Here is a 13,617-nt window from a genome sequence, read left to right as displayed (position 1 = left end):
CTAAAACATGTGTGAAATGTTTTCAAACTTGTCTATAATTGTTCAGACACTACAATCCAAAAACCTTAATCATAGAAATTGTACTTTGAAAGGGAAAAAACAGTTCTCTTACGAGAGGTCTCTCGTACTGCGTAAGATATCTTACGCTAGGGGAAAATCCTTTTCCGCGAGATATTGAAGCCAAAAATTATCCTTAATTTTGTAATAATGCAAAACGCGTTGCAGCAGCAATGCAGACATAGGCGAGACAGCTCGCGCGCCTATTGGCTGCTCTGCGGCAACTGCAGCAGCCTCGAGCGAGGCCTGGCGTGACGTCAGACCCAATCAGGGCACTTCGCGCCCGCTGCGTCACGTCCCGCCGAAATGGGCGTGGTCTAGGCCTATAAATATCGCTCGCAGGCAGCTATTATCTGATTTTTCATCCTTCAAGCGAAGCACACGCATCGCTGGAGCTGGATTAGAAGCCGCGCCGTCGAGAGAGAGCACCTTCAGCGGGACGAGTCACTGAAGTCGCTGGCCGCGCCGCCTTCCTGCCTTCCTGCTGTGCTTTCCGGCGCTTATATCCTTCTCTTTTTATTACACTGTATTTCTGTGTGTGTGTGTCGCCGCCGCGACACACATTTCTAAAAGAGCTAGCGTCTTTTTAAAGATGCCTTCCTGCGGCTCGTGCAGAGCCACACTCAGCGACGGGGACCGCCACGTGATCTGCGTTTCCTGCCTGGGTGAGGAACATGCAGCTCTCGCGCTCGCTGACGGCGGATGCCCTCACTGCGAGCTGATGGCAATGGCGACTCTGAGGACTCGCCTAGCCGTCTTCACCGAGACTGCTCCCCCGCCCGCCGCGGCGTCGCGCCGTAAAAAGCGCCGTGCCCAGCGGGCCCCGGAACCCTCCCTCAGCCGCCAAAGCTCGCCGGTTCGCCCGCTTGCTTCCCCGGCTTCTTCTGTTTCGCTTCCTGACGGACAGCGGCCGCCGTCTGCCGCCGCTTCCGTTGATATCGCGGATGAGGAAGCCCTGCTGGGAGAGGATGATTCCTGCTCTATCCTGGCGTCAGGCAGTGAGGATTGGGCGGGCTCTGAGGACCCCGCACCCCCTGCCCGCACGTCGTCAGGCAAGAGAGCTTCAATTGAGACGGAACTCATGCGAGTACTCGCACAGGCCGCGGCGAGCCTCGGCCTCGAGTGGTCTTCGCCTGAGCAGCCCGCTCACAACCGGCTGGATGGATTTTTCCTGCCTGGGGAGCGCGCTTCGCCTGCGTCCAAACCCGCGCCTTTTCTTCCTGAGTTACACGAAGAAGTCGCCAAGTCCTGGAGCGCCCCCTATTCTGCTAGAGTGCGTCCTGCTGTTTCTTTGGCATTCTCCGCCGTTGACGATGCCAAGAACAAAGGATACCTCTCGCTGCCGCCGGTTGAAGAGGCGATAGCGGCCCACTTATGCCCGCCCTCCGCTGGACGGCGCGCTAAGCCGGCCCTACCCTCTAAAGCTTGCCGCACGACGTCAAGCTTGCTCCACCGCGCTTTCTCCGCCGCCGGGCAAGCTGCGTCAGCGTTGCACACCATGGCAACGCTCCAGATCTTCCAGGCCGATCTCCTCCGTAAGCTGGATGAGGAAGGACCTGACGCGATCTGCGTGCCGGACTTAAGGAGTGCCACGGACCTCGCTCTTCGTGCTACTAAGTCCGCAGCACAAGCCATTGGACGGACTATGGCTTCTCTCACCGTGTCTGAGAGACATCTCTGGCTGACGCTCTCGGAAATGGCCGAGTCTGAACGCACCGCGTTCCTCGACGCCCCGCTTTCCGCCACAGGCCTCTTTGGATCCTCCGTCAAGGATTTCGCGGAGAGATTCGCAGAGGTACAGAAAGCGTCTCAGGCTATGAAGCACTTCCTCCCGAAGCGCTCTAGCTCTGCAGCAGGCCGTGCGAAACCGTCTACTCAGAGCTCACAGCCACAGCCACCGTCCACTGCCTCCACTTCACAGCGCCGCCAGGCCAGAAGCGCGAGACCGCGCTCCCGCTCATCCGGTCGCCGCCCCGCAGGACGCGGCTCGCGACCTAGGATCACGGTGAAGCCCGAGGCCCCGAAGTCGTCCTAGCACAGCTAGGAAAACGACGGTGTTCCAGTCCCGCTGCGGCCGGACTCACACCAAAGCTATTCGCTCGTCCAGTTCCAGAAAATGTGACTGTTCCAGTGTTTTCTGCAGCCAACAAGTCGGTTCTGTCACCCGCTTGCCTGCACACAAATGCCGTTTTCACGGCTACCCAGATAAATCCCCAAAAGAGTGTATTTTCTGGTGTCCCGGCCACGGCCGATGGTGTTTCATGTGTAGTAAGAATGCCCACTGCCCAGTGCCCATCCCTACACACAAGCACAGCCTGTCACACAGGGCTCGCGCACATAAAACCGACTCAGATCGGTTGCGCTTCAAACATGGTGAACATGCCCACTGCCCAGTGCCCACTAACACCACGTTATGCATGTCTCACGGTTTCTGTAAAAACGAAACCAACGTGCACTCGCTTCACGCAAGCGAACGATGTTTTCGGTGTGATAAATGTGCCCGCTGTCCCGCGCCCACATCCACACATAGACATGACAGTTCCCACGGGAACCGCCCAGCCCTCCCCCTCGCGGTTAACCACCGCAGAGGAGTCGAGCGCGGGCAATCTGCCCGCTGTCATCAGCGCGCCCCATGCCTCAAATGTCACGAGCGACACGCTCGTGTTACAGCACACCGAAGCTTCTCCATCGCTGAGCGAGCGGAGCGCGCTTCGTATTCAACCCCTAGCTATCCATGCAGACGCATGGGCAAAGCTACCCGGGGTTTCGAAGTGGGTGCTGAACATTATAGAAAGAGGCTATTCGCTGCAGTTTCGCCGACGCCCTCGCCGCTATGTGGCGCGCGTCGAGACCACGGTAAAAACAGAAGTAGCACATCTACTTCGAGCCGAAGTGACGAAACTATTGAGCAAAGGGGCCATAGAGCCTCTCTCTCAAGATCAGAGCGAAGGAGGGCTATACAGCAGATACTTCCTGGTACCGAAAAAAGACGGGGGTCTCAGACCCATACTAGATCTAAGGCAACTGAACAAAGTGCTTGTGAAGCGACAGTTCAGGATGCTCACAACCAGGCAAATCCTTGTGCAGATTCGCCAAGGAGATTGGTTTGTGTCAATAGATCTGAAAGACGCGTATTTTCAAATACAGATAGCGTCACGTCACAGGCGATATTTGAGATTCGCCTTCGAGGGCCAGGCATATCAGTACACAGTCCTGCCGTTCGGTTTGTCCCTAGCACCCCGTACATTTACGAAGTGCATGGATGCGGCGCTCGCACCCCTCAGAATGAGAGGCATGCGAGTGCTGAACTATTTGGACGATTGGCTGATTCTAGCGCAATCTCGCGCAGTGCTCATAGAACACACGACCATTTTACTCGATCACCTCGAGGATTTGGGTCTGAGTGTCAATTGGGCGAAGAGCTCCCTGTCACCCAGTCAGAAAATATCTTTCCTGGGCACAGAACTGGACTCACTATCCATGATAGCGCGACTATCACAACAGCGCGCGGTAGACATTCGACGCACAGCGAACTCTTTTCGCTGCGGCGCGTCTGTCCCGCTCAAGAGATTTCAGAAGATGCTAGGTCTCATGGCCTCAGCATCGTCAGTGCTCCAGCTGGGTCTGCTCCGCTGCTCCGCCCGCTGCAGTTTTGGCTGAAAGCGCGAGTCCCACGCGAAGCGTGGGCACCCGGTTTGCTTCGCCTCAGGGTCAATCAGAAATGCGTTACAGCTCTGAAACCCTGGAAAGCGAACGACTGGTACCGATCAGGTGTAAGCCTGGGGACTTCCTCGAGGGTGAAAGTGGTGTCCACGGACGCGTCCACCTCGGGATGGGGAGCGCTGCTCGAGGGCAGACCGTTCTTCGGCCAGTGGTCAGAACGGGAGAAGCTCCTGCACATAAACTGCCTCGAAATGCTGGCAGTAGACAACGCGCTGACGCGTTTTTGTCCCCAAATAAAAGGTCACCACGTCTTGGTCCGTTCGGACAACATGTCTGTGGTGTCCTACATAAATCGCCAGGGCGGCATCAGATCCGAGAAACTGTACAGGCTGGCAGAACGCCTCCTGGTATGGGCTCAGTGCAACCTGCGCTCGCTCAGAGCAGCGCACGTGCCAGGGATCTTGAATTTAGGACCGGACAGACTGTCCAGGAACAATGTTCCGGCAGGCGAGTGGTCTCTACACCCACAGACAGTCCAACTGCTGTGGAAGAAATTCGGCAGAGCGGAAGTGGACCTGTTTGCGTCTCAAGAAAACGCTCACTGTCAAGAATTTTTCTCCAAGAGCAGGAGCGCGCTGGCCCATGTGTGGCCCCGCCGCCCGCTCTATGCTTTCCCCCCCTTCTCTCTCCTGCCTCAGGTGATAGAACGGATCAGGGAAGAAGGATGCTCAGTACTGCTGGTAGCACCGTTCTGGAAAAACCAACCTTGGTTCCCAGCCGTGATGCAGTTAGCAAGTACTGCCCCGTGGCCAGTACCAGTGAGGAGAGATCTCCTCTCACAGGCCCGCGGCTCGATCTGGCATCCTCACCCGGAACTATGGTCCCTTCATGTCTGGGCCATCAACGGGTACATGTTGAACTCCCTAAAGGAGTATTAAACACGATCACGCAGGCTAGAGCTCCGTCTACAAGACGACTCTATTCTTCGAAATGGTCAGCGTTTTCGGGCTGGTGCACAGCCCGTGGTGTGTCACCCACAAACTGTGATGTGACAGAGGTGCTTTCCTTCCTACAAGAGCTGTTGGATGGGGGCAGGGCCCCCTCCACGCTCAAAGTTTATGTGGCGGCTATAGCAGCGTTCTCAGAAACAACGCTTGGTCAGTCAATAGGAAGGAACGATTTAGTCATCCGCTTCCTTAGAGGAGCTAAGAGACTGAATCCTCCCAGACCTCCCTCAGTCCCCGTATGGGACCTTTCTACGGTTCTGGAAGCCATGAAAGGTGCGCCATTTGAGCCTTTACAGTCAATCGATTTGAAACACCTGTCTTTCAAAACAGTGTTTTTGCTGGCTCTCGCTTCAGTGAAGCGCATAGGGGATCTGCATGGAGTTTGGGCCCAATGACTCAAAAGTTATACTCAAACCTAAGCACGGTTATGTTCCAAAATCCCTCAACACACCGTTTAGGGCGCAGGTTATCTCCCTGTCAGCCCTACCGGTCCCTGATGAGGAAAGAGACGCGAGCCTCCTTTACCCAGTCAGGGCATTACGAGCTTATGTGTCTCGCTCATCTGTTTTCAGACAGACGGAACAGCTCTTTGTTTCGTTTAGCGGACGTTCTAAGGGACTAGCCGCGTCGAAACAGAGCCTATCCAGATGGATAGTTGATGCTATAGCGCTGGCATACGCCTCCAAGGGCATGCAGCGCCCTTTGGGTATCAGAGCGCACTCCACGAGAGGCATGGCCTCTTCGTGGGCCTGGTCAAGTGGGATTGCCTTGCAAGATATTTGTATGGCGGCAGGCTGGGCCTCCCCGTCTACATTTATAAGGTTTTATAACCTAGAGGTTCCCGCCCTGCAGGCCAGGCTGCTGTCGGTCTAAACTACCAGTATTATCTGACCTGATGCGATCAGCTCAGAATGCTGCGTTTGCTGAGCACAGCTCAATGTTCGACAGTATAAAGCTGGGCAAACTGTGTAAGACCCACATTTTTCCCCATCAGTTCAGGCCGTACCCCGCCCTGTCTGTATGATGAAATTCGCGTCCCATCGACGCTACTTTATGTGGAAAAGTGAGGCTGCACCCCTCCCTCTTCCCGGACTCCCTGTGAGTTCACTGAGTGATTGTGCACTATATGTACCCCGGGCTTTCGCCCTTGGGTCTTTGGTGTCAGATCTCAGCATGCACGGCGTTTTACATTGGGTCCCCTAGCGTAAGATATCTTACGCAGTACGAGAGACCTCTCGTAAGAGAACGTACTCGGTTACTAACGTAACCTCGGTTCTCTCTAGAAGAGGGAACGAGTACTGCGTATCTTGCCGTGCATGCTCACGCTCTGGTTGCTTCGATGATGAAAAACCAGATAATAGCTGCCTGCGAGCGATATTTATAGGCCTAGACCACGCCCATTTCGGCGGGACGTGACGCAGCGGGCGCGAAGTGCCCTGATTGGGTCTGACGTCACGCCAGGCCTCGCTCGATAGGCTGCTGCAGTTGCCGCAGAGCAGCCAATAGGCACGCGAGCTGTCTCGCCTATGTCTGCATTGCTGCTGCAACGCGTTTTGCATTATTACAAAATTAAGGATAATTTTTGGCTTCAATATCTCGCGGAAAAGGATTTTCCCCTAGCGTAAGATATCTTACGCAGTACTCGTTCCCTCTTCTAGAGAGAACCGAGGTTACGTTAGTAACCGAGTACGTTTTTTGCACTAAAATGTGCTTAACTCTCATGCCATGTGTCTCTCTTCTTTGGAGGATGAGTAAAAGTGATTGTTTTTCAAAATTATGTGGTCACATGACCAATTTATTCTATGGTTTTCCAGAAACAAGGGTGGAACTACTTCCCCCCTGGCACAAATCACCCCACTCTCCCCTACTGTTTCATCGCTATGGCAACACGACAAGCCATTATATCTAGTGTTCCTCTAATTCTTGATCTTTTTGAACAAAACCAAATTCTATTGGGCAGAGTAAACTAATATTAAGCTAATACTACATCATATGTGTTTTTTTTCTTTTTTCTTTTTGAAATGTCAATTTTTTAAGCTTTTGTGCAAGTCTCTAACTAGATTTGCACAAGCAAATAATATAGCCTATATAAACACTTGTTTAGGTTGTGAATGCATTGGCTGAGTGAATCATTCAAATTACTCACTCATGCCATTCATACCAAGTCATCTGATGTAACCTGTAGAAAGTGATTCAAAAGTAAAAACAAATATATATTTTATTGTAATCAAAATAAAGTTACCGCTGTTCAATTCGTATTGACATACTTTCGGTTTAAGTCCCACCCATGCCTGACACTAGCTAATACAGATATAAAACGATAATTTTGTCATTGCAAAAGATAAAATCTTTGTTGCAGTGCCCTGACATTAACAAATAATGTTTTCCCTTTTGTAAGGAAAGAAAACAAAATGTGTGTAATTATTGGGTTTAGCAATTTGCATGGATAACACTCAAAGCAGAATATGTGAATATTCTGAATAGGTACACACAACATACAACTCAACATAGCGGCAAGAAATAAAAAAATAAGCAGTAGAAAGTATATTGCACAATCCCATGTGTATAAACAGTCAATGTATTGTACAGTCCCATAAGCAATATATATTGCACAGTCCGGATACTTAGTTCATTGATGAGTTTAGTACTTTTATGGCACTTGGATAAAAACTGTTCGTAGGTCTAGAGGTGCGGGCCCGAATGGACCTGTAGCGACTTCCAGAAGGCAACAGTGTGAACAGACTGTTTCCTGGGTGAGAACAGTCCTGGATTATGCATGCTGCACGACACAGACATCTGGCTCTGTATATGTCAGTCAGTGAGGGAAGATGTGTCCTTATAATGATCTGTGCTGATGTGCTTTTTTCACAAGGGCATTGGTATTAACAGACCATGTGAGGTCCTGTGAGATGTTTGTTCCCAAGAATTAAAAATCACTGACCCTCTCCACAATGTCCTCTTTGATGTAAAGAGGGGCAGGTTCCTCCCTCTTCCTCCTAAAATCTATCACCATCTCCTTTGTTTTTGAGTTGAGTGCCAATTCTTTGTCAGAGCACAAATGCAGTGAGTTTTTGAACTTTCTCTGTATGCAGACTTGTCGTCATGATATATCAATCCAACTACAGTAGTGTCGTTTGCAAACTTAATGATAATGTTGCTATCATAGATTGGACCCCAGTGCTGAGGGCCAGGACTGAGGAGTGATGGGACTCCAGCCTGACTGACTGTGGACGGTCTGTTAAAAAGTCCTTAATCCATCTGCAAGTGTGGTGGCTGACACCCAGACTGTGGAGTTTGGACACCATTCTGCTCGGAATGATAGTATTGAATGCCGAGCTAAAATACAGAAATAGCAATCTCACATATAAGCCAGGTTGTTCCAGATGTGTTAACACGGTGTGGAGCGCTGTGTTGATGGCATCTCCAGTTGACCTATTGGCTCTATATGCAAACTGGTGCTGGTTCAAACTGAGAGGAAGAGAACCCTTAATTTGCTTTAACACCAACCTTTCAAAGCACTTCATAACAGTGGAGGTAAGAGCCACGGTCTATAGTCATTGAAGCTGCTGACAGATGGTTTCTTAGGGATGGGCACAATGGTGGCAGATTTAACCCTCTGGGGTCTAAGGTGTTTTTGGGGTCCTTGAGATGTTCTGACATGCCCTGACATTTGTGCTTTTTTCAGTTGCTTTTAAACATATTAATGGCAAAAGTGTAATTACACTCTTAGCACAAACAGGGCTACCATAATATGTGAGCAACATGAATGTACATGTTTGTATTTTTGAGAGAATAATGTTTATGCATGGTTATTGAAAAAACTAAAAACTAAAGTTTCTGAAATAAGGCCACAAAACACTTACTAAATATGTGTCCATAAGACTTTTGATTAATGGATGTTGTCGCCTAGAGTTTTTTCTTCAAAATGATGTGAAAATCATCCTCCCTAATCATTCACATAAAACAATACATTGATTTAAATTTTGCAAAACACTTTCTGTTTGGAAAGACAATATGCGAGTGGGCGTCAACGATCCAACACCATCATGCATATTTAGTGGTTCACACCTGAGGAGACAATGGGGCCCGCATACTTAATGAGCCATTCATTCAGGTGTGTCACTGAGCCACAAGAAAGAATGCAAGAGCAATATGTATATATATATATATATATATATATATATATATATATATATATATGTGTATATATGCACTCACCTAAAGGATTATTAGGAACACCTGTTCAATTTCTCATCAATGCAATTATCTAATCAACCAATCACATGGCAGTTGCTTCAATGCATTTAGGGGTGTGGTCCTGGTCAAGACAATCTCCTGAACTCCAAACTGAATGTCAGAATGGGAAAGAAAGGTGATTTAAGCAATTTTGAGCGTGGCATGGTTGTTGGTGCCAGACGGGCTGAGTATTTCACAATCTGCTCAGTTACTGGGATTTTCACGCACAACCATTTCTAGGGTTTACAAAGAATGGTGTGAAAAGGGAAAAACATCCAGTATGCGGCAGTCCTGTGGGCGAAAATGCCTTGTTGATGCTAGAGGTCAGAGGAGAATGGGCCGACTGATTCAAGCTGATAGAAGAGCAACTTTGACTGCAATAACCACTCGTTACAACCGAGGTATGCAGCAAAGCATGTGTGAAGCCACAACACGCACAACCTTGAGGCGGATGGGCTACAACAGCAGAAGACCCCACCGGGTACCACTCATCTCCACTACAAATAGGAAAAAGAGGCTACAATTTGCACGAGCTCACCAAAATTGGACAGTTGAAGACTGGAAAAATGTTGCCTGGTCTGATGAGTCTCGATTTCTGTTGAGACATTCAGAATGAGAACATGGATCCATCATGCCTTGTTACCACTGTGCAGGCTGGTGGTGGTGGTGTAATGGTGTGGGGGATGTTTTCTTGGCACACTTTAGCAGTGTTGGGGAAGTTACTTTTAAAAAGTAGTGTTTGCTCGTTACTCGTTACTTTTAAAAAAAGTAATCCGTTACTTTACTTAGTTACCCCGTTTGGAAAGTAACTTTTTACGTTACTCGTTACTTTTACGTTACTTTTATGTTGCTTGACTTTGGGCAGAACCCAATATCTGTTCCTAAATATGTAGACATAAAGTTATACAATGGAGCATATAACATAGGCTAACAGGTAATTATTTTGTGCTCTTTATTATAAAAAATAGTATCAATTTCAAAAGAAAAAAAAGTCCTTCTCATTGGCGCTGCTGTGTGCGGCAACTTTTATTCTCAGCCGGCTCTGCATCATGGGGTAGAGTGCGACACTCCGCGATGAGCCGTGTGCTCGCGCCACTTCTCTCCGCTCTGCTTCCCCTATCCACCGAACTTTAAATTTCGGCAACAGCCAATAAAGCTTCCCTGCTCTCTAACACCGGTGCGAATCGCGTCTTGATAACATAGGACAAAATGATATAGAAGACATAAGCTTAGTTTTCAGACATACGACTCACTCTATCAAGGGAGTAGGAGAAAAAAAAGAGATTTTGAGAGAATTTTTTTTTTTTTTTTTTAAAGTACACATATTCAAGCTTTCTATATATTTCTCAGGTCTGTGAGACAAGTAGCTTATGAGTTTCGGTTAATTTACAGTATGGAGAGGAGCTCCAGTTCACGCGCTGGTGCCGTCATGATTATTTTGCATGCCATATTTACTTATTTATTAAAATCAGGCAATTAATTGGTTGGTAAAACATTGATTAAAATTAAGATACAATTAATACAAAACGAAATTCATTTTAAAGAAAGTCTTTCTACAAAAACAAACTTAATAAAGTGGTCTAAATCATGTCTGCCCACTTCATTTATCTCCCGATATATTGCACAAAATTATGATCTTACTCACGCTTTTCACTTTTCATATAATCAACATAGATTAAATTATTTATTTATTTATTTTATTTAAACATAAATATGAAACTAAATAGTTTTCTTTAATTTACTTCTTATTTAATTCAGCCAACTGGTTGATAAAACATTGATTAAAATTAAGATACAATTAATACAAAACGAAATTCACTTTAAATACAGGTTTTCTACAAAAACAAACTTAATAAAGTGGTCAAAATCATGTCTCCACACTTCATTTGTCTCCCGATATATTGCGCAATTTTTTTATTTTATTTAATTTAAACATAAATATGAAACTAAATCGTTTTCTTCAGTTCTCAACAGTTCTCTTCTCTCAAGCGCGCAGCTGAGGCAGTGTCGCTGTCAAATATATCCATGGGAAAAGTAACGTTGCGCCGAATTGAAAAAGGAACTACGTTTCGTTACCAAATTTTTTGTAGTAACGCGTTACACTACTTTTTACCCAAAAAAGTAGTTACGTTACTGTAACGCGTTACTTTGTAACGCGTTACACACAACACTGCACTTTAGGCCCCTTAGTGCCAATTGGGCATCGTTTAAATGCCACAGCCTACCTGAGCATTGTTTCTGACCATGTCCATCCCTTTATGACCACCATGGTCATAAAGGGATGGATAATGCAGGATAATGCACCATGTCACAAAGCTCGAATCATTTCAAATTGGTTTCTTGAACATGCTTATGAGTTCACTGTACTAAAATGGCCCCCACAGTCACCAGATCTCAACCCAATAGAGCATCTTTGGGATGTGGTGGAACGGGAGCTTCGTGCCCTGGATGTGCATCCCACAAATCTCCATCAACTGCAAGATGCTATCCTATCAATATGGGCCAACATTTCTAAAGAATGCTTTCAGCACCTTTTTGAATCAATGCCACGTAAAATTAAGGCAGTTCTGAAGGCGAAAGGGGGTCAAACACAGTATTAGTATGGTGTTCCTAATAATCCTTTAGGTGAGTGTATATATATATATATATATATATATATATATATATTCTACCAAATTGGTTCACAGTTGGAAGCATCTCATTTTTTATTTATTTTTTCACAAATTGTGCTTGCAAATTGTATAATATCCAAGGAAAACATGTCTAGTAATTGTGCAGTTAATTCTCATATTTTCAGTTTTGGAATATGTATCCTCTCACCAAATTTGTCACTAATAAAACACAATAGAAATTATTTAAAGAAAAGGCTTATATTTACCTTTTAATAGTTTGTTTACATCTACCTTGTAAATATATATATATATATATATATATATATATATTTTTTTTTTTTATTTTTTTTTTTTTTTTTATTAAAAAGGTTACAATTACAACAACAATTCAAGTGTAATCTTTCTTTATAAAAACTAAAGTATACATTTTATCATACATATTTCAAAGTTAAGGATTTGATTGATTATTTGATTACTTTATTTTTTACAAAGGTGGCAGATATTTTGAGGTGGCAGATATTTTACAGTAAAAATGTATAATCTATCCAAAACTAGTCAACAAAATGTTGTCTTTCATATGTCTGTAACATAGGTCTTTCGTTTATATAAGAAATATAAATGTTCATTTGCAGTTTAATACGTTGCTTATACAAATAAATTTAATTTCAACATATTTCAGTCGATTTTTACTCATCTCAGTATAGCAATTGCTAAAAGCGGATCATTCATTCACACACAGAAATGCGATTCAAATTTAAACCGTCTTTTTGCGAGTTGTGGTAAACAGCGCGCATCTCTGCCGTTCATTCATTCACACAGAAACGCGATTCACTTGAGAATGAAAAAAAACGTACTACAGTATTCTCAGGATCCGTTGCTCCTCGAAATACCAGCACTTCTGAGGTACATTTTCCATTATTATTATTCCTCACAGCGCCGCGAGACGGTGTAAACAAGTACAATGATCTGAATAAACTTGATGTGTTTTCTCGAGCTGATATGGGGGCGTTCACAGTTTGCATGGGATCGTCTCAGTCATTTGCGTTTGAATAGTGCGCGCTCTCTGTGGGCGGAGTCACATTAAAAATAATTAGCTGAGATGAGAACGACTGACATCTCGCTCTTTTCATACAGATTACATAAACTGAGAATATTTGTTTTTTATAAAAATTACTTCATTTAAAAGAAGAGAATTCAAGCTTCATGCCTGTGTGTCTGTATGCCTGTTTGACTGAGTATTCGCTCAGTTATGGTTCTTTTTCTGACACGTTTCAGAATTGACTTCACTGACAGAGAAAGCAGAACTCACATCATGTTTATTTTTCTTTATTTGGCAAAAAGCACAACACTTTGTTTTTATTGTGAGTATACACAAAAATAATACACACTTAACAGGATCGATTGATGTATGAAACTGGTTTGTAAAATCAAAGTCAACAGATTATTTGGACTCTCGTTTCAACTGATAAGAAAAAAACCGAGCAAATCACGCCCGCGCGATAGCCGACCTCAGGGGGTTAAAGCATTTGGGGACACAGTGCAAGTAGACAGAGAGAGATTGAAGATGTAAGTAAAAACCTCAGTCAGCTGATCGGCGCAGTCCCTCAATACTCTACCCGGAATACCGTCAGGACCAGCAGCCCTCGTGGGTTTGACACTGCGTAGCACTCTTCAGACCTCCTCTGTGCTAACAGTGGGTGCCAGGTGGTCCATAGGTGGTACTGGTGTGGGCCACGTCTCTGCCTCAGTCACTTCAAAACGTGCAAAGAAATGGTTGAGCTCCTCTGCCAGGTTACTGCTGGTGCTGATGGCTGGATCTTTGGAGACATTAAGGTTTTTGAGGTGCTGGATGCCCTGCCAGACTTGTTATCACTTCATTTCACTGAGGACGACTATTTTGAAAAATTGGAATTTGCCACACGAACGTGTGCTGAAGGATACGCCCATCCCATCGATAGTACAGACAGGACAAAGTGGATCACCTGCAGCTGCTGTAAGTGTTCCGTTATGTTTTTAGATGACTAGCCTACTGTAACAGTGCC

This window comes from Leuciscus leuciscus (assembly GCF_965113295.1).
Source record: "Leuciscus leuciscus genome assembly, chromosome: 8".
Classification (NCBI taxonomy): domain Eukaryota; kingdom Metazoa; phylum Chordata; class Actinopteri; order Cypriniformes; family Leuciscidae; genus Leuciscus; species Leuciscus leuciscus.
The sequence above is the reverse complement of the archived record's forward strand: the minus strand, read 5'-3'. Positions refer to the sequence as shown.